We start from the raw sequence: 27,062 nt of genomic DNA, 5'->3' as shown, positions 1-27,062 counted from the left end.
AAAACAGCAGAGGGTTCTTCTAGAACATCTGGCCCCATTTCCTGAAAGGTTAATTAGGGTTAACCATTGACCAATGAAAACTTTCATTTGTTGTCGCTAAAAGAACTTTGGCATTCAAAGCAAAATTGAATATGATACAATAGCAATCGGACCTTGATTGACAGACCTACAGCTGTGAAATATCAACGAATCATCTCAATATTTTTTCATTCATATTTATTATTTTTTATTAATCACCTGTTAACTTTAACCGAGAATCTAAATGAAGGGGCCTGCTCATGTTATCCCTGTACTATTTAGTGGATCTTGGTGTAGATATTTCCGTTATGTTGGCATTTTATCATTGTAGTTGAGTTTGAAATGATATATCGGTAATTGATGTTTATGGTATCACATAAACATTGAAACAGCATTGAAGATACATATATGTAAAAAAAAAATCCATTATGGCGAAACATATAAAAAATAATTACATATTTATGAAGTAAAAGTAAGTTAAAGGAAGCTTATTCTATTTTCATTGATACAAAACATCATATCCCTCTGGCAAGGCGGAGACGAATATAAATGCAATATAAAAATGAATTGAGCGAGTGATCATGGGTATAGATGTTCCACCATCCTAATCATGGTTTATCTATTTCAGGATTAGACAAATTTGACCTTTGGCTGTTTCTTCTTGACATGTGGCTAAAAAAATCTAACCAGGCCCAGGACTTTATTGCCTAATACTAAAAATCTAGCATAACTAACATTTGTTGATGAATTCATTAAAATTGCGATGGGATTGCAACTAATTAGAATATAGCTTACTTCTAATCACGTGTAAATTTTACGTCAAAAGAAAATAAGACACTAAAAAATACATACCAGTGTGTTTCTTCACTTTGTACAGAATCAAGATACCACACAGAATCTTATAATGACATGAGATATACACAGAAGCCTAAACAGTAAGCTTGTTGTTTCGTATTTCAGATCTAAAGCAATGGAACGCCTGTACGGAAGCCGAGTCTACCATACGTTTGATAGTTCTCCTACACTTCTGTAATATTTACCACAATTTTAATTTGTGCAATGAACAAAATATCCTGCATAGTAAACTCAATGCAAATGCCACTTTACTATGGATCAGTTAAGGTTTCATTTCAAACAGAATTTTAACAAACGATTTTATTTTTATGACAGTTTTAAAATTGGACAGAAGGAAATCTACACATGAAATTTGAAAGGATAAGCAGACAACGTTGCACGTGCGTAATGGAGAGCCAACTATCTCTTCCTCTTCCTGATGCACGGAACTATATTCATTGGACAATGCCTTCAAAGATACACGACAATACAAACACAATCAATTTAGAAGTGGGGTGTGCCTAAATCCTGGATCCGAGCCAGATTTCGCTTTGATATATAGCTTTTTCCTTTATTTCTTTTTCTTATAGTGAATTTTTTCTTCATCAACAAAATGATCACGCATTGCGCTTTTTAAGTCCAATATTTCATCTAATCATTAACACGCATTTTTCCAAAACTCTGCTCGACAAATCAACCTGTCATAACAATCCGTTCCCTCTTCTCTATTGACACTTGGGACCCAAGCAGTTATTGATACTGCTATTGGTCCGCTTTATCGCGTAATACTGAAACACAAAAGTGCATTGCTCTAACTGCTTTCCTTTAATGGTAAACTGTAAAGTCGATTCCAAGTTTAGATCAAGATGCCATGGTTAAGTTTTAAACACAATTATCCTAATCTTTCGATAGTACTGATTTTTTTTTTTCAAACCCGGTGCCTTTAAAACTTATATGATTGTGAATAACTATTACTTAATTTGAAGACGTCTTTAAGCTTGGTAATTATTTAAACTGAATTTACAGTCCTATCTGAAAGCGTCAATTTCTCTTGCAGGCTACAGTAGTAGAAAATGAATGTCAATCTACGTCATGACAGAAGACCCTCGGGAACCAAATAGAAGAATCACTTCATCCCAAATGTTTTAGGAGTACATATTCAGGTTTCTGTGAACTGTGAATAAACTATTTATTAACGACACAATCTCTTAGCTGAAGCCAGAATGTTGTCATGTTTTATTACAATTCTACAAACGAAAATGGCAATTAAGAAGACATACCTAAAATGGCATATCAATGTTAAAGATCAATAATATTTTTTTGTAATTGCATTATACAGAAAAAAATTATCAAAACATCGCCTACACGACATCAATTTTAGTAATATAATCATTTATTGAATGGAAGTACGCCTGACATGGCGATATACAAGTACATGTGTAAAACAAGCATGTTCTGTCTGGCGTTACATTGTTCTTTGCGATAAATTGCACAAACATTTAGTGAGCACTTCTTTCCCGTCGTTGCTTCGAACACCTGTGACATTAACCTATACCATTAGGTATGAAGGAAGTGGTCGTAATAAGGAATAGCGGGCTGGTCGTAATACTGAAAGCGACCAATACAAAGATATATAGTGGAAAAAAACGGGACTGAAAAAGTGCCCGTAATAGCGGGGTGGTCGTTATTTTGAGGTGGCCGTTATGTTAGGTTTCACTGTAGATATATGGTACATTTGTACAAAAACTTACCAACAATTAGCTCGCTTAATACAAATTTAGAATTACAATGTAGCTATCTGTCAGTTTGTCTGGTTAATCATCAAAGGTCATTTTGTGGCCGGGTCCCCTTATGGTAACTGGTAGCTACATCACTGATCAGTATACGGGAGGCCCAGAAACATACAGAACAATGGTGGTAAAATATTTGCCCAACGCCACACAAAGAATTACCAACATCAGCATAGACCGGTCCATTTCACAGCTTCATGCAATACCTGCATTAGCGGTTGGGAAGCGTCAAACCTCGCACTTCGGACGTCACCAGATAATGCATGCCCGTAGGCAAACACTACAACCGAATGAACTATCGCTTCAACTGAATTAGATAGGACATGACCATGTGGTAGATTATCTTAATTACGCAGTCATATTACTTATTTGGCTCGTCCTTTAAAAAAGCAATACAGTTATCTTATCTCAAAAAATAATTAGTAATTTTTTCATGTAACAATACCAATCTCCGAAAATAAAAGTTTGGAATATGTTTACCTATATATATAGATATACTGTGTATATATGTTATGACTACAATGGAATAAACAGCGGAAAACGTATCGAATTTGTCATTAACACTTTCATAACGACAATGAAGTGATATGTTAAACTTGTCAATAATAATCACTCAATGACAATTTTTGTTTCATTTCATTTCAGAATATTTTATTGATATAAGCAATCAAAGGCCAAGGCCTATATAAGTTTTCTCCCAAGACAACATGGTGGTCAGACATAAACATAATACACCATACACCATAAACATACATACATACATACATACATACATACATACATTTTGTGTTGACACACACACACACACACACACACACACACACACACACACACACACACACATAAGGTTATTGTTTTAAGAAAATAGTTAACAATTCGCCATCTTTTACTTTTATCATGATATTAGATGTGCATTACGTGTGCTATCTCTCTCATATAAAAGGGGGTTTCGGCCAAAACCTTTGTACAGTCAAACATGTGTATAGAAGTCACTTAATGCACCCGTAACGGTACTGAAATAATCAATCAGACCTGTTTATAAAGACCACTTAATGCACCCGTAACGGTACTGAAATAATCAATCAAACCTGTTTATAAAGACCACTTAATGCACCCGTAACGGTACTGAAATAATCAATCAAACCTGTTTATAAAGACCACTTAATGCACCCGTAACGGTACTGAAATAATCAATCAAACCTGTTTATAAAGACCACTTAATGCACCCGTAACGGTACTGAAATAATCAGTAAAACTGTCTATAAAGGCCACTAAACACTCCGATAATGGTACTGAAATAATTATTCAAACCTGTGTATAAAGGTCACTTACCACCTCCATAATGGTACTGAAATAATTATTCAAACCTGTGTATAAAGGTCACTTACCACCTCCATAATGGTACTGAAATAATTATTCAAACCTGTGTATTAAGATCACTTACCACCTCCATAATGGTACTGAAATATTCATTCAAACCTGTGTATAAAGGTCACTTACCACCTCCATAATGGTACTGAAATAATTATTCAAACCTGTGTATAAAGGTCAATTACCACCTCCATAATGGTACTGAAATAATCAGTAAAACTGTCTATAAAGGTCATTGAACACCCCATAACGGTACTGGAATGCTTAGCTAAACCTGTCTATCAAGACCACTCAAGGGAACTGGGGAAAGATGCTTTTGTACAGAGATTGCACTTTTATTGGGATTCAATTACTATGAATTGCATTGAATAGGAAACAAAAAGTGGTCTTCTTAGATAAGGTGGTCTTTGTATAAAGGTAGTCTTTACGACAGGTTTGACTGTGTTTCAAATATGCCAATTTAACTATTAAAGATTTTCGAAGTTAAACAAAATTAAAACTGAAAAACGATTATAAAAATCTATCTGAACTCAGAAATTCGAATACAGTGATTAAAAACACAACCAACATATTGAAGTACAACGAAAACATTCATTCATGACAACTCAGTGACGTCAGGGTGTCCAAGAAATTAATCAATCCGCCTCTTGCAAAACGATAATCGATTTGTATCCTTGAGCGGCTTGACCTGTTGACTTGACTAATCACTACTGGATCGGAAGACACTCCGCCGGTGATTAGTACGGCTTAAGCTGACAAAATCAAGGTCATTGTTGACAAAAAGTAGCTACCCAATCTTTCACACAATGGTGGCGATAAATCATAAAGCTAATGAAGGTTAGGGGATCAAGGGAAACCCGATCGTGTCAAACTCAAAAACAGCACCCCTTTGATCTAAACAAATAATGAATAATGTCAAGGACGAGGATTTTAGGTAATCATTTTTCTCCTAACAGTATACATACGATTTCTAAGCTGTCTTTCTGACGAAACTCAATATATTTTGCAAGATTTTCAATTTCTTTTTCTTGTTTTTATTTCATATATATAAGTAATGAACGTAGTTACGTGACTTCAAAAAAATATTTGTAAATGCATATAGACAAAATTTACTAAATTTGAAACAAACAATCATGAAAAATGACGATTAATAAAAAAAATTCTCGTGGGTTGTGATTTGTTTAATCTGCAGAAGAATTTTTTTCTTTGACTCGTTACAAATTACCAGCAGATTGTCTGTAAAAATATATCGTAACATGGTATGATATATTATTGTCACAAGATATTCAAGAACAAAACAGCGAGCTTAAGATATAGAGAAAATATGTTGTTTAAATGTCACTTGTCAAAAGTTATAAAGCTGACTATGCTTTGAAGTACATACCCCAGACACAAACGAATATCGCCCACAGGCAAGTACTAAGTGCTGGTAGACAAAGCACGGTCAGTTTCATACATGTTTCACGGACAGCATAAAAATATTTCAATTTGTTAATATTTAGTCACTGCAGTTCACGTTTAGAGACGAAATCTATATATACATGTATGGATATACAAAATCTCTTGTTTCTTATTTCAGAATCTTTGTAATAAATCTAGCAGATAATATGCAAAATAAAAAAAGTGTATTTATTTACAAACTCACAATAATTGTTTACCAGAAATTAGTCAATTTTATAATCAAATTCAGGTTAGCATCCCTGGTTCTTGGATGATAAAATGTTCATGAATCTCCGTTAAAAAGTTAAAATGTAGTTCGTAGGTATAGTACATGTACAGTATATATACGATCTCAGAGATATCGTTCCCGTTTGTACGGAAAATGTTTTATTTCAATCTTTTCATTTAATTGCTACATGATTTAAAGGTAATTCCCATTAAAAATTGTATGTTTCCTTTTGCAAGTAAATATACATGTAGTTGTTGACTGTGCAAAATATCATTTTAGCCTATGTTGCATGTATATTGTGCTATAAGCGCTAAGAATCCATGCTACGTTACATTTGTATGTGTTAATGAGGAGGGATTAAATTTGAACTGTCCATTCATAGAAATGATTACTTTTACATAAATTCCGCAAGCATCACGTGCATGGAAATACTCCATTAAAAGTCAATATTTAAATCAAACATGCTGATGTTCCCCGAACACATGTCAGACAATCAGTGGTCAATATTGGCACTGACCACAGCAGTCTCATCGGAATGAAGCCCGCAGTACGCTCCAGGCTGCGAGTGGTCGCGAAGCCGAAAACAGAATAAGATTAACATGGTTTCGAAAACAGACAAAGCGAATGTCGGAATGGTCATTGGACGAGAAATTAAATTATATTTTCTTTTTATCAAGGTTCCCTATGGACACGAATGATTCATATGACATGGTCAAGCCACATTAATCAATGGTAATATCCGTCATACTTCAGAATTGACCAATGACCCGTGTCATGACCCCGAAAAATAACGGCAGAATCTCTCGGAAAGTTTTCAATAAAGGCTGACTTATGGCGGGTCGAGATAATTTGGTATGTCATTAAGTGTCGACTCTAGAATCCCATCATAGGATTATGACAGCTCTTTGGAACATTTGGGTTTCCGTTTCGTTTTCGATTTCTATGGGAAAATCTAAAGCTGGCTTTTGTTGCTTAGTCAAGGAATTTTGCTAATGAACCTATTGGGATGTTAATTATAAGAATGACCTCATCATCACCCGGTCCAAATGAAACACGTGCATAGCAAGTATATCATTAAAACTTAATCGAGTCCTTGAGTAGGAAAATACTAATTGCTTTGTTTTAAAGGCTAACTGACACCTTCGAGAAATGCGAAGGCGGATAACTGTAAATAAGACGTCAAGGTTCGTAGATAAATTGATATTCTAGAGAGGACAAAACACTGGTACCTAGCCCAGAGTGTGTGTTGGAATATGGAATTGAATTATTCGGAGCCAGTTCCGGTCCAAATGAAAAATCGCGAAATTTTAGTGCTTAGATAGTCCAACGATTCAAATTTATAGAAATAATTAGTAAATACAAAATCTAAAAGCCTTGTTTGATTTTATATGAGATTGTCTTCATTGTTAAGGAATATATAGAGTTACGGAAAATTCATTTTCCTTAATATCTACCTGTAACACACCATATTACGCCTGACTGGTTTTTTTCATTAAAGCTCATTCTTTGGAAACTTAGTCGAAAATTAATAAAATGGGAAAAAACTTTAAAAAAAAACGAAATGATACCACGAGGGCTTATACAATGAATATGATTTTTTTCCAAAGAATATTCATCCTTCGCCAGTAATATTCACATTTGGAGAATACTTAAAAGAAAATTTTCACAATGAGTGTTGTCACGCCACAAATAAATGTATCAAAACAAAAGACACTGAACTTGGATAAGATTGTTTTGAAGAAAAAAATGTCAAATTATGAAGGCAAAGTTAATATTGATATCTTTGAAGGTATAATCGTTTATTTTCTTTTTAATAAGACGTAACGATATCACTACGCGGCGCTGCCAAAGTAAATTGTTTAGTAAACACAATGCGAGGTGCAAATAGCGCAGACGTTTTTCAAACACGTAGAAAGTTTGGCGACATAACCAACATTTTATAAAATTATAGGATATAGAACATCAACCAGATACATCTTCACGCGAACTAAACTTGAAAATAAAGATAATGACTTCTGTTATCTCTAAGCTAGTAATTTGAACTCTCTTTTTGCCATATCTAGAGTCTACTTCGGTGGATTTGAAAATTATTTTCGATTTTAACGACTCTATTGAAAGAAATTATGAAAATATTGCCCACAGAAACTGGAAAACGTAGCATGTCAAATCTTAGACAAGGGATAGCATTTGAAGGTATAAGTTGTCCATTCTTATCACAGCTTGGAATTTTGCAGCGAGACGTCGGAAACTGAACTATTCTTTGAAACAAAAGCCCACTATGTTTGTGTCCTGTTATCGATTTATTTTGAGATAGATTTCCTTTACAACATTTTATAAATACCAATGACATTGCTCAAAGGAAAGCATTTAAGAATTTTGATAAACATCGTAATTATGTAATATTTACGAAGGAATTTTGAGAAAATAAAGGCGTATATGTCATGAAAAATTGTCATTTTTCAGAACGAAATGAAGACAGTTTCATTTTAGAATATCAAAACATGATGTTAGTTTCAAAATGCACATTGCCAAAATGAAGATGAATGTGGTATTAGATATTTTCGGGCGATTGACAAATTTGATATAAAAGTAAATGGTAAACAATACATTATCTTTTGCTTTCAATATTCATGTTCTAATGAAATAGAACATATCATTAATAAGGAATGGAGAACTCCTGAGATGGGCATATGTTTTGTTACGTGTGGTATGTATTTATTGACGATTTGATATTATGTTTGATTAATATTGATTTTCATTCCGTCACAGCTTTCTTTATTTTGATAGGTATGTTAGCTCTTGAACAGCAGCGTCATTTATAGATAAAGTGCCCGTGTATTGATTTTTTCACACCTCACTGAACATAACATGAGAGGCCCACCGCACGCTATGTAAAGCAATTTTTGAAAAGTGCCTTGGTACAAAACTACTAGTATAATTTCAAACGATATCTTAAAAATTTATCACCAGCTTCATAAATTACATGTTGGACAGCAATTTCTGTAGGTATTTTTTCAGTCTAGTCCAGAACACTATTTCCAAGCATTTTTGAGTTCTTTACTTCAAAATGTAGAAGGTTCTAAAAAATTATCGAGTCCCACTGGAAAATCATAAATCCAGGACTCAAATATCTGTGAATTACTAAAACCACTATTTTAGTAATATGTTTCATGTACATTGTATCTTCAAACAAAACGTACTTCCAACACACCTTTCAGAGATGTTGACAAGTGAGTACAATTTGTATCAATTGTGGACGTATATTGAGGTTGATCTGTAGATATATAAACTTCGAAAACAGTATAAACCGAGATCAAGGGTTGCTAAAGCTGATATAAACTAAATAATGATTTATATTGAACTGAAAAAGAACAAAAGGAACGCATTTAGCAATGAAAACGAGGTCATTCAGTACAAATGTTGATATTTATAAATTGTGATATTCCTTAGTAATTTTTTTTCTTCCTTTTTTAAAGTGGCCTACATTTCATAACATGCTTCATGCGAATTCGTCTTGTAATACATGTAATACCCGGGAGCGTGATATTTATGAAATTTAGATCTGATCAAAAGAAAATGACATTTTTGATGTAGGGGATCGATCTTTCAGTTTCACTTAGTGAAAAGCGTCAGTGATGTAATTCTTCAGTAAGTACTAGTATCGACTCCAATTCATATTCCATACGTTCTTGAAATGGTCTAGATACGTATAAACAGATTATGACTCATTATCATATCATGTGATTTGGCCCACAGGTTTTCATATGGCCAATTGCAAGTTTTATCTCCGCTTTAAATTCAGCAAAGATCAAATACACACAGATAATTTGATGTCGCGACTCCGGAATACAGATTCCGTTTCTAAATGTTACCTTCGTGAAAATGACGTCAGATTGCAGAAAATCAAATTGTGCCTCATGACTATTTCATAAGCTCTGTAAGATTGGATGTTTTAGAAGTCTCCTCGTGCTTCTGAAATCCGTTTAACTGTAGATAAAGGGGTGATTGGTATATTCCTCGACTCTCGGAGAGTTACCATATTGGGTTAAATGTACCGATTAACTTACGTGATTGAAATGAATGGCTTTACCACACTATCTATTTTATTGTTCCGTTTAACCTTTAAAATCACGTGTAGATTTCCATGTACAGGTAAATATCTTATAAATGTCTACATCTATTCAACGACCCAATAAGTCTCGAAAATATAAATAGCAGCTATAGGATATATTAGATTAAAGACGTATAACGCCTACAAATTTTTATCAGCGATGGGTAGAGAATTGGCTCATCAAGAATGCGTTTAAAAAATCAACCACATGTTGGTTTATTGGGTTTGTAGTCCCCTGAACAGTCAACGTGGAGACGGGATATCCTTGTGGTAGCTGTCTCATTGAACAAAATACGAGAGGCCAGTAGCATGCCTTTCAAAGCAATGGAAATTAAGTATCCTGTCCAAGGAGACAATTATATTAACACTGTTTCTCAGTGTTGCTTTACGTCCTTTTAACATCCAGTGTCATCTAAGGACGTGTCGGGTATGGGTGGTGGAGGAAATCCGGGGTTCCCGGAGAAAAACTAGTACCCCGGCGACTGACCGATATAGGCCTCGAACCCGCGACCCAGAGGAAAAAGGCAAGTGATAAAGACAGTCAGACGCTTAAACGCATAGAAACTAGATATACATAAAGTTAGGTTTTCAACCCCTAATCTTACGACATTGTATATATGAAATGGATTGATTTTGTTGGAACATTCCGATACAACATTTGCCGCCAAATGTCAACATATCTAAAGCATGTTCTTGTGAAGTGAGAGTTTTCTGGATGGCGTTTAAGACCATGCCAGGTCATACCTGTAAATGTAGCATGATTTGTGGAAAAGAAACCTCTGTTGGCGGTCGAGTCAATTCTACAATGATAAAGAGAATCATTTATGAGAACAATAATTAGATTTTTTTTGCTGAAAAGGGTCTGATACTCCAGGGAGCAGACTGACCATTACGTCTATTTATGAATTTTCCAGTTGATTTCTTCATCCCTTTACCGTCTGAAAGGCCGCGTTAACCAGAACAAAGCTCGATTTAACCTCATCAGAACGCACTTTTTTCTTCTACTCGAAAAGTCTATTAATTTAAGATCTTTTCGTCTGCTCCCCTAACCAGTTAACTTAGTTGGGTTTTGTCTGAGTCGGTTTTGTTACTTCAAATTCGTGTTGTGTTTTCATGTAGGATTTATTGTCGAACTGCAAGATGATGTAACAGAAAACACACCAAACCAATCTGTGTTAAAAGTGAGCAAGATGTCACATGACAGATCACGTGCCTATTGGGAATATTTGGAAATATTGCTAAAGGAAGAGTATTGCTTTTAATAGCTGTACTGAAGATTAGCATTATATAGAGGTTGCAGATACTTCATGTACAAAGTGACTGTCGATACCATTATGTGTGTTTTTACCGAGATACATATACATGCGAAATCCTATATTTAATAAGGTATGATGACAGAGGAAGGTAGCATGTACATTTTATGCATGCAGGTTATAATACATACGTTTCCTGACAAGTGACGAACATATTGCTAGGCTTCTATTCGATAATGGTCTTCTTGTATTCATTTAACATGCATAAAGTCTGAGTTGATAAAAGGGAAATTAATTCTGAAACAGAAATAGAATCGATTATAAGTCTAAATACATCCTGTAAATCACGAGAAAGGTGCACGTGCTGTCTCCCGATAGATCGGTACACATACCAGGCTCTCTGCACTCTGTGTTCGCTATTTAAATCTCCCGTCTGAATAATTTTGGATTTATCCCTTGTACCAAATCAGAGATTTTTTTATTGCTCTTTCCATTCTCCTAGTGGTTTTTATTTCACTATCTTTGGGTTCGAAAAAAAGACAAGTGTTTCGACTTTTTCTGTTATCACGTAACTTCTTAAACTTCGGAGTTATTCGTACTTTAAATGTATTTTCCTTTTATCGCGCGCGCCAATACCTTTTCTATGTACAGTTCTAATATTTTTATGAGCTTCAATTAGTGGAGAATGTTTGACAGAAAAGAGACAAAAACATACATAGTACAATGCCTCTAGCCTTACATGGTAACATCACACGTAAAACAATTTGAATGAAAGATGTCACAAGATAGATATCTTCCACAATGCCGTTTTTTTTTTGTGGAGGCAGATGAAACCTCGGGGATCGTGTATAGAAGTATGTTATTCATATACGTGTGTAGTTGAAAAGGAAAATACGGGACATACATAATGTGTAAAATGCCCCTACATACAAGTCAGGATAAAAATAACTTCTAAAGCACAATTGTCGGCGTTGGATATTCGGAACCTCTTTGCCGACTATAACAAAGCTGATAGCATTCGATATACTGATGTGACGTCATTTAAACTGATCTCCCACCAATAACCAGGGAAATTTATTGAATATATCAGTGTAATTTAAACATTATTTTTAGTGTTGGTTCTGGTAGCTTCCATACCCAATAAGTACATGGTACCGAACGCAATGTATATCATATATACGATAATATACGTTTTCATTTTCGTACGCCGTGATGATGACCGCCCTGGACCCACAGCCACTTCGCTCATGAATATTTAAATGGATTTCTTAACAGGCTACTAAGAGAAAATGAAATCTGAAAAAAAAATCCTTGCGTTCTCAAGGGAAATCACTTTAGCTGACCGACACGTGTTCAGGATGTAACAAAATGGACACAAAGGCGGATCGGTTGAAAAAAACAATCACCAGTTTGTCGATTCAGGGACTCTAAACAACTTTATACTAAACGAAATGCCAAGAAAAAGGATTGAATGTCGAGCGGCAAAATTGATAATAATGGAAAACAATGAGTCCTGAAGCCCACACCAGAACGATATCTTAACATTCCAAGTAATAGTAAAAGCAAGTAAGGTTTTTTTTTTATTTTGTTTGTTTGGTTTTTTTTCCTTTCTGTAAATTAGATTCTCTTTTCAAGTCTGCGTCACAAAAACGGTTGTAAACCATGGGATAAGATACCGGCCAGCAGTGTGTATTGTGTATCTTTGTCTTCATAAGACGATGTCCTTTTTATGGATGTAAGTTCATTTTATGTACGGTTGTGTATACGGAAACAGTTGTTCAGAGAGAAGCGAGGAAATGAATTATACACAATAAAAACGCTGCCATAAGCATGTTCTTTAAAAAAAAACATGACCAGTTAAGAAATGTACATTTTCTACGAACGTAAAAAGAGAGTATATGCCTAGACCATACAATTTGGTTATAAAACGCCATACTTTTATGTGTGACGTATTTTTTATTCTCGATATTCCTTTAAATTACTGCTCCTTTTCGACTCCCTTTTTGCATTTTTTCTCTTTAACTCTAACCTGGGGCTTTACAGCAAATAATCTATAGCTATTCGTTTTCTTTCTTTTTTATGACTGAACTTTAAAAGTTGCCCCTGTGACCAATTATCATCGTCATAGACATGGCCCAACCTCAGAGAAAAGTCTTCTTTATTCCTTGTTTATGTACATGTTGTACTGTGCCTACAGGATACATGGGGGATTTCATATACATAATGTTTCCACGTGTACAACGTTCGCAGTTTCAGTTTATAAAAAAAACTTCAAGAATGTTAACAATTAGGATTTTTAGACATACGTGTTCAAAATGCAAATAGATCCTCCATCTTACAATTAAGGATAGTTCTCTATTTCATGTGCGTATATCAAAGAGAAGTTACGTGTACAGTGTGTATTCGGTAACTATATATTGCGTGGTGCACATCAGTCATCCTATTGTAGATACACTTTAATAGACGTACCACAAATATAAAGCAATCCCTATATTTACATTTGATAACCTCAGATTTTCATAGAATAAAAGACACCCCCCTTACACACACACACACACATATATATATATATAAACTTATAGGCGTCGGTAGAAACAATGAATAGGTTGAACCACTCTGGGTCATAGAAGACGTTCTGACAATCAAAAAGTGCCTAAAGCAAAAAATTAAGGTTGATGGGTTTAATTACCATTTGGAATTACAATGTATATATGTAAACTAACATTGTTCTTACTTTTTTTACATATTCCCTCGCATTTAAACCACGTTTATACATTTTTACTGTGAAGGATGTAAGCAAATATCACACGTTTACAAGCGTAAAAAGCAGCGGCAAGCGCTGTGCATTCCAGTTAAAAGTCATACGTAAATATACGGATATAGATACACACAGTATGGTAGGTAAGCTGCAGCTACAACGAAGAAAATATAATCTGTACTTGGTTCCGGGACCGGAGCCGATGGCGGAGTCGAATCCGGGTACAGGGTAGGTGGCGGGGTCGAACCCGGGTACAGGGTAGGTGGCGGGGTCGAGCCCGGGTAGGGGATCGGAGATAAGGTCGAGCCCGGGTACGGAGTCGTTGATGGGATCGAGTTTGGATACCACCACACCCAAGACAGGCAAAGTTGTACAACAGCATGTACCACCACACTCCAGACAGGCGAAGCTATACCACTACACTCCAGACAGGCAGAGTTGTATAACAACATATACCACCACACTCTAGACAGTCGGAGTTGTACAACAGCATGCACCACTACACATCAGACAGAATGAGTTGTAAAACAGCATGTACCACCACACTCCAGACAGGAGGAGTTGTATAACAGTATGTACCACCACACTCCAGACAGAAGGAGTTGTACCACTACATTCCAGACAGGCGGAGTTGTACAACAACGTATACCACCAAACTTCAGACAGGCGGAGTTATACAACATATACCACCACACTCCAGACAGGCGGAGTTGTACAACAGCATGTACCACCACACTCCAGACAGAAGGAGTTGTACCACTACACCCCAGACAGGCGGAGTTGTACAACAGCATGTTCCACCACACTCCAGACAGGCGGAGTTGTATAACAGTATGTACCACCACACTCCAGACAGAAGGAGTTGTACCACTACACCCCAGACAGGCGGAGTTGTACAACAGCATGTTCCACCACACTCCAGACAGGAGGAGTGGTATAACAATATGTACCACCACACTCCAGACAGATGTAGTTGTACCACTACATTCCAGACAGGCGGAGTTGTACAACAACGTATACCACCAAACTTCAGACAGGCGGAGTTATACAACATATACCACCACACTCCAGACAGGCGGAGTTGTACAACAGCATGTACCATCACACTCCAGACAGAAGGAGTTGAACCACTACACCCCAGACAGGCGGAGTTGTACAACAGCATGTTCCACCACACTCCAGACAGGCGGAGTTGTATAACAGTATGTACCACCACACTCCAGACAGAAGGAGTTGTACCACTACACCCCAGACAGGCGGAGTTGTACAACAGCATGTTCCACCACACACTCCAGACAGGCGGAGTTGTATAACAGTATGTACCACCACACTCCAGACAGGTGGTGTTGTATTACAGCATGTACCACCACACTCCAGACAGGCGGAGCTATACCACCACACTCCAGACAGGAGGAGTTGTACTACCACACTCCAGACAGAAGGAGTTGTATAACAGTATGTGCCACCACACTCCAGACAGGAGTTGTACCACCACACTCCAGACAGGCGGATGAGCTGCTTTGTCCAATGACGCAGTTGCCAATGAGAGCAACACATAGATCCCCCCTCCACCTTTGATCACAATCCGGCGCGCTAACAAATCATTCGTTCTTCAAAATAGCAAGATTTTGCTCTAATTTGAAGGGAATCGCATACCGTACGAGTAAATAGTCTGAAATGAATTGATAATAGAAAACGTGTAGTTCTCTGATAATTTGTTTTTGACAAATATATCTATCTTGACGTATATTTGCAAATGTATCTTATCGTCAGGAAGCTGGAGTCTCTCAAGGCAAGATGAAATCTACATCGTCTATTTATCGAAATATGAATCAGCAAATTTATTAATTTATTTTTTACTCAAATCCCGTATTCTCTCATCTCTTAAAAACGAATGAAATGTTATCACTTATCTTTGTGGTAGAACCGCACCACTAAAACGAAATAACGGAGTACTAAACGGTGATCTCGCAGTTCATCGCAATATATTAACGAGAATGTATCTCATTGTTCCCTCCAATGCAGGCTATCGTGATCTACACTCGAGGGCACTTAGGTCGGTTATTGATATATGATGTACCAGTTCGTTTTTTCTTAATTTTTATGAAGAATTATTAAGCTTTCCAGAAAATTAGGTTTTATTTCAAAAACGGGGTAGCACGAGACAATTTTTCTTCGTTATATTCAATTATAATTGACTGAATGACCTTGAATGTCTTTATCGCATTTTAGTATTGCTATTTAATTAATTTAGATGAACAATAAACATTCTATTACAGATCAGAATTTTGATAACATTTTTATGAATACAAACAAACCTATTTCTAATTTTGAAATATATGTATTTAGTGTAAAAATTAACAACGTTAGGTCAGAAGAATAATAAATGTTTGTGATACTGAATGATTTAAATATTTACCAGACCACCCAGTCAAATTCTCTCGTTCATTTCCGGTGTTTTGATTAGATAAAAGCGCTTGTTGTGTTACATAGCACTCTGGGACAATCGGAAAACACCCACTCTGATGCGGATCATTCGCCCGTCTCCGTTCCACCTTTTAGACATCAAGCAAGCGTATAACAAGCGTTTTATTGCCCCAGGTGAGCTTTGGTATTTCTTGCATTGGTGCAGATGCCTAACGCGGTTTTCAACATAGCTCATTGTTTCGTGTTTTATCGGAACCATGAGGGAGACTGTGGTTTGGTTATAGTCTGTGTGGTACTTTTTTACTTTGATAAAACATGATTTATCAATACTAATAAAATATTTAATCTCATTATATGGAATTGGATACGCTATGACATCTAGTGAATGATAAAACGACTCCCACGAGACTAAGCCATGTGTTTGAAATGACAATAACATCAGATAGGAATTAATATGTCTGCTGAAGGTTCTGATACATTGCACGACTGTTGAGCCTAAAACTCGGAACAGACACGTAGGGAGAGGCGATCATTTAATCCTACCAACAGCTAGAAGAAGTTTTCTTCATAAGCGATGAGTAAGATGAATCACTTTGTGTTGACACACATGCAAAATATTCATTTTTTTTATTTTCAAAGCCTATAAAAGATTGTTCGCGGTACGACTGTTTCTATTTAAACACATTTCATTGTCGAAATCAGAAACAATTGATCAGAGAAAAGTTCAGCTTATGAACTATTTTCCATAAATGCATCAATTAGATTACATATACATCACGTGACATGGAAATATTGTAAACATTTATGTCTATGCATACAATTGTAAATTAGCATTGAATGTATGAAGTGACAAATTCATTTCGTTTAAAACGATTAAAAGAAAGACAGGAAGAGGTGATTGAAAGTTCAAGCATAAGAAGAGAAGTAGAAAGTATATTACAGATTCGGTGTCGATTACAAAAAGTTACTTCGTTAGTTCAAAACGCTTCATCTCACAATGTTACGATTAGTTTCGTGCGAATAAACGTTATCGCCTCCGCAAGATTGAAATATATTAAAATCTACGTTCACATCATGCTTTGTATCAAACAATACAAGTCTGTTATAAGGAAAGTTTGCATTTATAAAGAAGAAATGATTCGAGTCTTTAACACTATTACGTCACAACTAATGTGGGGATAGACAAACTTCCTTCCCTAAATCAATCAGATCGTAAATAACTACAGCGGTTTATGATCCAGCTATGTACGGCAGAGATATCGGTTTCCTCTATGTGAATCACCGGGTACTGATAGAGGGTTACAAGAATTTTGACAACTTACAATTTTCAACTTTTTAGAAATGCCACTGACATTGTCTAGACCATTCCTATAAATCGACAGGCGACGGAACAGATGTCGTTTTCATTATATCTAAATGACATCAAAGTAATAGATAATTGTCTGTGATCCTTATATCCATGTTCACCTCCACTTGGTGTTACTAAATGTTCTAAAAACAAGATGGAACGCTTTTAGTATATATCTTATAAAATGCACTAAAAGCATTTCTCCGTTGTTTAGGTGGCTTCAAACTACATTCAAAACATAAAAAAATTTCATCAACTGAGATATTTTCTCAAGAAATTGCAAATTAAATCTGTTTCGCTTATAGGAGTTTGTAATAATATTGTGTAGGTACATATCTGTATATGTTTCTTACGTTGTCACTATTCCCTCTTGCCATTTACTATTTTCTTTAAAATAGTCAATATGTACGCTTCCACATAAAGAAAATTATTAGTTTCGGTAGTCATGGTGACCGTTCGTTGATTTTGGTCGCAGCAAAAACATGTAGGAGAAGTATATATTGTATGATTGGATTTCATTTTTTATTATCATTATTTTCATTTATCAAACATTCAGATGATGTGTATATCAAGTTTATTTGTTCAACGTTTAAATATCTTATTATTTGAAATTCAAAAGGGAAACGATGGTAATTAAATTTCGAGGTCATGACTTCACTATTTGAAAACCTGTAATCAAATTTTTAAATTTTGAAGTATTTTCGGTGTGTATATACCTACATGAACAGGTTTAAGAACTATAACTCGAAAACGAGACTCTAAGGTATAGGCTACTCTCGCATCTGTAATCAAACTAGAAAAAGGGCCGCTTTATTCTCTGTTGTATTAATCGAGATCGCCACGTGCCGTTGATAGATGTTTGGTATCCTGTAACAAAACAGAACCTAAACTTGTAAAGAAAAGAAAAATCTCATTATCTAATTTGTATCTTAATCTAAAGAAGAAATCCAACAAATAAGTCATGTGCACAGATATGGCCGTCGGCAAAAAAGGTTGAAAGGACAATTCTAATTTAAAAAACTATTAAATCTGCTACATGTTGTGAGTGAGGATCATGTATCAATCAGAAATGTAGATTGCAAATTGAGCAATGGATGCCGTTTAAGACAGAACGTAATTCATTCGAGACTTTTTTTCATTTTGGTTTTATTATTGACATTTCTACACGCCTTGCTATGGATGTGCCGTTTGCTTGGTTTACACCCAAAATTAATTATAGACAATTTCACAAAAGGTTTTCAGACCAATTCAATACCTGTTTTAAAACGGCAGTGAAGTTACGATGTTCGGTATTAGAGAACAAATTCCTTCATTATACACAGACTTGATTCGCAATATCGTAGGATTTCTAAAACAACGTAGAAAAAGCATTGAAGAAGAAGCTCTCCAGATAAATTGATTGTTCTCTGCCCCGAAACAATTTAGAGATTAAATTTTTTTTGTTTTTTTGTTTTGCAAATCGTTTTTAAGGCTGCTTTGTTTAAAGAAGTTTGACATGTACTTTAAGCATCAGCGGTCTGCCAATACGTGACAAACTCTACTTAATACCTTATTTAAAATCACATAACACCCAGTGACAATAATCGATAATACCTTTATTGAATAATCAAAATGATATTATATAAGTTTCCCAAGAATAGTATTTTCAAATGTCAGGCCAGCCTGATTAAGACCTCGCTTTCGTTTTTCAATACAAGAGAAAATCTCGTTTAGACTGTATAACGAATTTGCTGTAGGCTATACAATTGAAATTACGTACTGCTATTAAATGATATTCTGCAAACAATTTCAATAAAAATATGCCCTTACTGGATACATGTAATCACATCGAGATGTACTTTAGCGGTATAGGGTATGACGTATTATCGGGAACAAGCGGTTTAGGAAGAATATTGGCAACCGTTTTGTTTGAGTAATATGCTTAGTAAAGAAGCAGAAGATACGCGTATTTCGATCACAAAATGGGGTTTCTAGATGTTTGGCACAACTTCTAGCGATTAAAAATATAAATGTTTCTTTGAAAAAAAATTAAATGTCTTCTATACATTATATAAACAACAACGATTAATTTCGTTTTAAACAAGCATGGCTAGTGAAAAGTATTATTTTTATTTAATATTAAGAGAAAACAATTATTTTCATGAATAAATTTCAATTTAACATAGGAATAGCCTCAAAGTATTCAAACATATTTAACATTTTCCATTTTCAAGATAATGTGTCAAAATTTAGAAAACAGATTTATTAATGTTTCGAAACAATTAGAATGATGCTATTTAATTTACATCTAAACTACTTCCTTATGTCTTGGCATGACAGAGAATGTCTGGAGAATTGTTTGATCTAATCTTATCTGCACTTTCAACATTTAACCAGTCTCGATAGTCTTTGATGTCGGGAGCTTTCGGCTACTCTTTGAACTCGAGTGAGGAGGTCATTGAAGCTCCGTCATCGGGCGTCGAGGGCAGCTTTCCTTGGACCTAAAAACGAATTGATTGCATATATTTTTTTTATATATTAGATTGTTTTCTTTACTTTGTCCGTTCTAAGGGCATTGATTGTCAAATTTAATGTCAGCGGTTTGTGTTTAGAGTGAAAACACGATAACAGAACTGATATCGGCAGTCTTCAATAATCTTGTTCTAAACATTCGCCGAATCAGTGACGCCATTTTGTATACTAAAATAAACCCTGTTGGAGTTATTTAAAATTCAATACACACTGATTAAGGAAATTCAAGACTTGAAATTATCACTGTAAAACATATTGTTTCGTGTACACTTCAATTTCGCGCCATTGCTATATAGATGTGGCACATTATTTGATGTACATTCTGCAGTAGTCAGCATTCATTATCTTCGTATCTTACATACATGTACAAATGTTGGTCGGAACAAGACATATGTCGAGGATATTAATACAATTTGTAAGTGTCGATGTAACACGAAATTGGTCACACATTTTTGTAGGCGAGTAACATATCACATTCCTTTGTATTTAACGAGTTAAATAAACTGCATGACATGAGTGTAAGATTCTATTGATTATATATCTGTACATTCATAAAAGAAAATAAGTGAGAACTCGCAAGGACAGGTACGTTTTCACTACTGAAACCATCATGTGATATCATTAGGTCTGATGTATAAATATATGACGTCACAATAACATATATGTACAATATATGACGTCAGAATAATGACAAACAGGTATGTCCAATATATGACGTCACAGTAATGACGTACATATATGTACAATATATGACGTCACAATAGTGTTGTTACACTTGGGATATTTATACCGTGGCTGTATGATAGGACACAATAGGTCAAATATGTAATTCATCAACTTGTAGAAAAAATCAAAAAAATATTCTTAATAAGTTGACTTATTTTATACAAGATTGATGTGAAACAAAGGTAATACTCACTATGCAAAGGTTAGCATATGTTTTTTTACGTGATCAATTATTTTACAGGTGAGTTAGATACAGGTGAATCTCATTTCAAAAATAAACATCAATCACTTGCAATGTACAAGTAAATAGATCCAAACATGTGTAGAGGCAATTGGTAAACTTTTTTTCTAGTTTATAACCAAACTTTCACATCCACAACAAATGAAAGGCAGATCTACTGCAATGATGTAAATGGCGTCTTTGAAGGCGTTTGAAGTTATATTTTCTGTAAGTATACTGTGATCCTCACAAGACGTCGACACGAAAATAGCACAATATCTCCCTCTAGTTAACACGAATTTCTTGGCCACCCTTCGTACTTGCCAAACGTATAAAGATGGTTGAAGCTCACGCCAAACAAGGCCAATTGGGCGATAAAAATCCACATAAACTTTAATATGGCTTTCATTAGGCCTTCAAAGAGGGTCCAGGGTCGCCCGGGGGAGAGGATTTATCTGCTACAGACAGCGGGGGAGTGAGCGCCAGATAGCTGTCAGGCAAACTATAGTAATATGCAGTAACAGGTGGTACTAGTCTTGTACAGTATATTTCAAGAACAACTACAGTGGTATGTAAATTGAGGTATGAGCACATTTTCTTTAAAATCAAAAGAATTTCTTTAGTCCATGCCGGCGGCAGTATTGTATGGCATTGGTTCATGAGATTGGTTGTTGACTTTCAAGTGTTACGGCTAAAGATGTTTATTAGGTTTGGAAGTCGCCGTCAGTAAATATCGATATAAAATGTACATGTTTCATATCAAGGTTCAAAGCAGTAATAGTTTGTAGCATTGCGTTCAAGTTGTCTACTTTCCAAAATTTCTTGAACAAACGTGAGTAAGTACATGTGGCTTCATGCCTGTCAGTCATTCTGTATCCTATCCTTCCTTCCTTTCTAATATACAATGTATATACATAAGTATAACCATATAAATTTTCTAGTCGGCAATGTTGTGATTTAGGTGATGCAGTTATAAATGATAAGATAAAGTATGAAAAAAATAAAATAAACTTTGTTTATAATGACCAATTTCATTGCCTCAGACGAAAGTGAACGAACACCAGAGAAAATATCATGAAGTCGGGGTGGCCGCACCCCACAGACACACTTTTCCACGTCTGCTCTGGGAGAGCAGAACCTCCGGACCCGGACGTCCAGGTGATGGGAGAGTGGTGCCTTATCACTGCGACCCAAGTAAAAACATTTTTGATCTAACACTATCTAAAACTATATCAATAAACGCTTTAAAGTTAAAAACAATGATGTCAGAAGAGGGAAACAGAGAGGGCGATCATTGACGTAATAAATTTGTTATCAAGGCATCACAAGTTTCATATTATTAATAAGGAACACGATAAAACCCATTTATGTTGTATGGGAGACTGTATTATTTCTCTGATATGTTCGGATATAGTTCTTTATAGACGTATTTCCTCTCATTTTTCCTAAAATAATGTACTTTTAATTTATCAATGAGACCGATGTCTTTGACAAAGATTATGCACCGAGAAAAATTGCACCGAAGGTGTGATGTGAACCGTACAGCTGGAGGCGTAGCCAAAAACATCAGTGTCATCCGCACGCTCCGCAGTTTCGTATGTGTATTTTATCTTTAAGGCAATCCAACAACTAAGAGGTTATCAACTACAGCGTCTACAAGTTTAGTCGAAGGTTGAAAGAAACTCATCTTTTGAGAAGAGATTATATGTATTTCACATGTTAATTAACCCACAGCTGTCCTGGTTCCGGGGCACTGAACTTTTGATCGCATGTCTACTTGAGCAAGGGTACATTAATTGTATATACGAAATGAATGTTTTAAATATATCCCGAAATCGAGGGATACACAATAACATAAATCACTGTAGTCACTCGTTACATATACTAGAACTTGAAAGTCATGTTTTTATTTTCATTCGGCTAAAATCGTACAAACTTAAGAAACTCTTCAAACAATCGTGTTCGGTGTCAGGAAAGACAGTTTTAATACATGCATGTTAATCTGATTGGCCCGGTTTCTCAACAAACATGGCGTCTTATTGACCAGGACTATCACAAAAACCATAGTGTCTGATTGGACAGGTTTATCACAACAGTCACACATAGTGTGTGATGGGACGCGTTTATCACAACAACCATAGTGTCTGATTGGACAGGTTATCACAAAAACCATATTGTCTGATAGGACAGGTTTATCGCAACAGTCAGAGTGTCGGATTAAATATGTTTATCACAGAAACAACGGTGTTTGATTCGGCAGGTTTATCACAACAACCATATTGTCTGATTGGATAGGATTATCACAACCACCACACATAATGTCTGATTGGACAGGTTTATCGCAACAGCCACACATAGTGTCTGATTAGACAGGATTATCACAACAGCCACACATAGTGTCTGATTGGGCAGGTTTATCACAACAACCATAGTGTCTGATAGGACAGGTTTATCGCAACAGCCACACATAGTGTCTGATTGGACAGTTTATCACAACAGCCACACATAGTGTCTGATTAGACAGGATTATCACAACAGCCACACATAGTGTCTGATTGGACAGTTTATCACAACAGGCACACATAGTGTCTAATTGGACAGGTTTATCACGGTAACCATAATGTCTGATTGGACAGGTTTATCACGGTAACCATAGTGTCTTATTGGATAGGATTATCACAACAACCATAGTATCTGATTGAATAGGTTTATCACAACAACCATAATGTCTGATTGGACAGGTTTATTACAACAGCAAAACATAGTATCTGATTGAATAGGTTTATCACAACAAACATAGTGTCTGATTGGACAGGTTTATCACAACAAAAATAGTGTCTGATTGGACAGGTTTATCACAACAACCATAATGTCTGATTTGACAGGTTTATTACAACAGCCACACATAGTGTCTGATTGGACAGGTTTATCACAACAAAAATAGTGTCTGATTGGATAGGTTTATCACAGCAAAAATAGTGTCTGATTGGAGAGGTTTATCACAACAACCATAATGTCTGATTTGACAGGTTTATTACAACAGCCACACATAGTGTCTGATTGGACAGGTTTATCACAACAAAAATAGTGTCTGATTGGACAGGTTTATCACAACAACCATAGTGTCTGATTGGACAGGTTTATCACAACAACCATAGTGTCTGATTGGACAGGTTTATCACAACAATCATAGTGTCTGATTGGATAGGTTTATCACAACAAACATAGTGTCTGATTGGACAGGTTTATCACAACAAACATAGTGTCTGATTGGACAGGTTTATCACAACATACATAGAGTCTGATTGGACAGGTTTATCACCGATAAAATCATCATCTAGTCATGTTCGCTAATAACAAAGACAGTTTTCTCAAAAAGTCAAAACTATTGTCGGATTTACCATATTCTTTATAACGTCTTTTTAAAATGAATGCATTTAGTGTCAGATAAGACAGTTTTCCACTTAATCTCTATAGTAGCGATTCCCAGATAACCTAATTTCTGACTCTTCCGCTTGCCTTGAAATGTCAAACATATTTTTGAACTTGGAAGCTTTAATGAACATACACATGTAGCTACACAACCATTCCTTCATACGCGCAAGCCAATTATAGCTACATACATGTTGCAATTTAGAATAATTGATAATTATTTTACTTACGGATTTTCACACGTTAGAAAGCTAGTTCCAAATTAAAACAAGAAGGAGGTATTACACATTACACAATCATAGCCGTTGATGAGTTCATAATAGCTTTTATAGACCAATAACGTTAAATTATATTAACCGGTTTGACGGAGAGGCGTGTTTTAAAAAGAGAAATGTATATGTTGATTATAGATATGTGTTATCCTATTACAAACTAGTGTAATTAGATCTGATGATTGGTGAGGGTTTGTGATGTGTCTGTTTCCATAATTACGTCACTCGGCCTGTATCTAATTTAAAATAATGGTATGAAATCCAATTATAATATCAAATACATTTTTATGTTTGCAGTTCCTTCGCAAGTTGCAGATAATATATTTATCTTATATTACATACATGTGAAGCTTAAAATATTGAAAGCATCTTTAACAAATCAAATAGCACGTTTACATACCTAAAATTAATGCCGACGGCTCCAATTCTCGTGTAGTATAAAGATAATATCTAATATATCAATTTATGATATAAATGAATCGATGAAATAGACGAAATTTAAGTAAAATTGACATAACGGTAAACAGACAGACTTGATGCATCGATGTTTTCATTGTGGTAGCTTATCAGGTAATTGTTAAGTATACAACAAAATCTATGGCCTTCCAGATCACAAACGTATGTCGTTTTGTGATATTTTCTTTTTCTTCTGAACTCGCATATCTTCTGATCATTGAAAGAATGATACCAATTTCATAATTTGATTCACGTTCATATACTTGTTGGTTATGTTGTTGTATAACTTGTTCTCATTGCGAACGTGCCATTCCTTACTTGATTGGCCAATATTTACATGACGTGTATAGTCAATGAAGCAGAAGACGTTTATTTTTTTCTGAGCACCTGGTCTTATTATCCGTGTAAGTTTTCAGGGGTCTTCTCGTAAACCTTTCTTTTGCTCTGTTTTGTTTTTGTTTTGCCCTATTTTTGTTGAATTTGAGTTTGGATTTTGATAAAAGTAACATGGTGGCATTTCCGAGTTTAATTCAATCTGAAGCACCTCTCATACACGTACATATATTTGGATATAAATCAGGAATGACTTTCCAATTTAAAAAAAAAAACATTTGGCGAAACTGTGTCAAAACAAGGAAAAAAGACATATTTCAACAAAGGCTCCAGTAAAAGAACAAGGATAATAAGACCAAGCATTGCAGTCATGTAAACCTTGGCCAAAGGTCATGTCACGTTCTTCAAACATGAACTACCTCAGAAACAACGAATCCGCTAGGCATACTGAAGAACGTCAACCACGCCCAACTTCATATCGCACGAACATATATGAATATATTATGGAAAACTGTCCATGTCAATTTCATGGTTTCGTGAATGGAAAAATCGAGGTAAATTTAGAAGTGAGTTATTTTGAATAGTTTTCAACCGATGTTTAAAAGAGCATAGGTCTCCTTGATTAAAATGGTAGTTATATATCCCACCAGTTATACTTAAAAACAGTATCAATTTTTTAATACTTCTTGATAATAACAATTATCAATTTGAGATCAATTTTCCAAAATATGCACATTTCAATTTTATTTGAAATTACTTTGGTACGTTAAATGTATTATATCAATATATTCTGAAGACAGAATAATGCTGGCCAACTGAAGCATTGATTGCGAACAACAATATATGATTACTAGGCGAGATTGAAACCCTTCCATTGAATTCCCTTAATTTGTCACAAACTTGAAAATCGACGAGGATTATATTATTAAATCTAGAAAACGATTGGAATTTACATATCCTATTGATTTTTAGCTGGAATTTGATAAAAATGTTATTAAAATTTTGATTAAAAATATATGTCACATACATGGCATACAAGTTACATTTTTGGATTACATTCTTCAACAGTATAGACTAAAACTGCCTTTATTTTTTTGCTGATGTCGTATATTTCTATCAATATTGACGGACCTTTCAAAACGACAATCCAAACACTGTTTTTATATATTTGATAAGTTTTTCTGTAGGCGTTTAATAATAGTAACGTGTTTGATTTTCTTGTAAACAAAGAAAGATTGTCGCCTTCTAGATATGATATCTTAGAATTGCTTTGCGTTCGGTCGTAATCTGCATCACATATCACCGTCATGAAAGCAGACCTTCGGTACAAGAATCATAAAAAAGATATTAGCTTATCATTTGAATACGCTGCATCGTAATGGCGTCTTGCCAAAATGGTTGTTGCTAAACAAAGACGAGTAGTGATAAGCATGCGCTGCTTGTGCACTAAGGTTGTAGATTGACCCCAACACCTTGCATGATTTGAAAAAATAACGTTGATATTTTCATTTTTAGACATAAGAAAAAATAAGT

This window comes from Ylistrum balloti, unplaced genomic scaffold (assembly GCF_031769215.1).
Source record: "Ylistrum balloti isolate Yb309-2 unplaced genomic scaffold, AGI_CSIRO_Ybal_v1 Utg369710, whole genome shotgun sequence".
NCBI lineage: Eukaryota > Metazoa > Mollusca > Bivalvia > Pectinida > Pectinidae > Ylistrum > Ylistrum balloti.
The sequence above is the reverse complement of the archived record's forward strand: the minus strand, read 5'-3'. Positions refer to the sequence as shown.